Here is a 2,010-nt window from a genome sequence, read left to right as displayed (position 1 = left end):
TCATGATAATATTATAAATACGTATAGACACATCCTGCCACTATAAATAAAGCGTAAAAAAAACACATGCCCATTGCCCATAGGTAGGTATAACATCTATTAAAATATGAAAAACATCACGGCTACATGGAAATCCCACTTGGTACCTATTACATTTAACCTTTAGCGTACCGAAGTAGGTGGGTATCATAAAATACCTACCTATTACCTATATCTACCTATGTTTAGAAAAGATGAGAAAAAGAAGGTAGGTAGGTAGGTACCTAATATAAAGGGAGAAAATTTACGTTAGATATCTGCGAAGTATGAAGAGAAGGCAAGGTAAGATTTTTTGTGCTTGCCACATTGCATAATCAAGGTAGATGTCGGGCGTTCATACAATTTGTTCGAATTATTTTGATTCCGAGTATTTCCGAAGGCAATACAAAAGAGAAGAATTTGAGTGGCCCAGACGGCATGCGATGTAAATCAAGTTTTAATCCACTAGATTCCACCATCACGAGAGTCAAGATCTTACATTGGATACAATTTGTTTGTACCTACCTAAAATAAATTTTAACTAAACACAAACCTAGGTATAATAACTTACCCAAAAGTAATTTTGCATACCTAGACTGAGCGCCTTTTTGCGTGTACAAACACAAAATCTGCCTTAAATGTCAGAGATATTTGACCTCTCTAACTGCTTACATTTTCTATAAGGAAAAAATGTAGGAAAATGTTTTCCAGGTGAAAAATTGACGTCGAAGGAAAGCGTTCAACAAAATTTCGAAGGGCAACCTTTATCTATTTCGGTTCGACGTTGATTGCAAAAAAGCTCTCATGATAAAAGAACATTTATTTCCCAAATAATAATATCGAGGGGGAAAATGTTGTAATAGAGACACGAAAGGTAATGTTCTAGATTAAGATAACGAATAACGGAGCAGGAAATGAAAGGAGAGGCAGAACGGGAAGGAGAAATAGAAGGACTACATAAAGAGAAGAAGGAAAGAGCGAAATAATGGAACGAAAAGGAAAAAGGTAGAAATAGAGGAAACAATGTGAAACTAGTGCTGTAGGATGCGAAAGAGTCAAGGGGTGATGAAGGAATTGGAATTGTCCAGTTCAGCATAGCTCCATTCTTTCATTAAATTTTGGTGGCATGAGATGACGTCACGCGACAGTGAACCAATCAGATTGCGTTATTTTTTTTGCGACCTTTTTGCGACATTTTAGAGGATTTAGGGACCGTTTTGGATGTTTTTGAGTGCGCCAATGCACTTTTTGGGTACTTTTACATCGGAATAGGACTCTATCTCGAAAAAAATTTTCATTTGGTTGTGCCCCATTCTGCCAACGACTGGGAAATCGTTTTCAAGCACGAGAAATAGAAAGTAATAGAAAACCGGGTAAGAAAGTAGGAAGGTTTCCTATATTTCCTATATTTAATTGAAAGTTAAACAATGAGTTCCTGAAAGAACACCCAAAGTTAAGCAACGCCAAACAAAATGTGTACCTGGATTGGTTCTCGTATAAGACCGTATAATCGTATGCTTTAGAGAGTGTTTAACACTGAGGTTTTACTTAGCCTTGAAGGGGAAATTATTGAGGACTGAGGATCTAATTAAAAACCAGCAAAACGAAGTGTTTAACACTGAGGTTTTACTTAGCCTTGAAGGGGAAATTATTGAGGACTGAGGATCTAATTAAAAACCAGCAAAACGAAATAATGTGGCTTCGACCGAAATCATTTATTCATCATTTTGGGGCAAAGTCGGAAGTTCGAGTAGGGGTTGTGTTTTGGTCCACTAAAAAGCTAATCGCTGTAAAAACTCGAGTTTTATATTATTTGCTTCGTACTTCACCTTTCACACCTTACTTGGTGAGTTAAGGTAAACCACCTTTGACTAGCTCGTACATAATATAATAGGTTACTTTCCATGTCTGCAAAAATATAGGTAGGTTAAAAATACCTAGATAAAACTCTGTATGGTTAGGTTAGAAATAGGTAAAAGGTATGTACCAATG

This window comes from Diaphorina citri, unplaced genomic scaffold (genome assembly GCF_000475195.1).
Source record: "Diaphorina citri unplaced genomic scaffold, Diaci psyllid genome assembly version 1.1 scaffold129, whole genome shotgun sequence".
NCBI classification, from domain to species: Eukaryota; Metazoa; Arthropoda; class Insecta; order Hemiptera; family Psyllidae; genus Diaphorina; species Diaphorina citri.
This window is presented reverse-complemented; position numbering follows the sequence as displayed.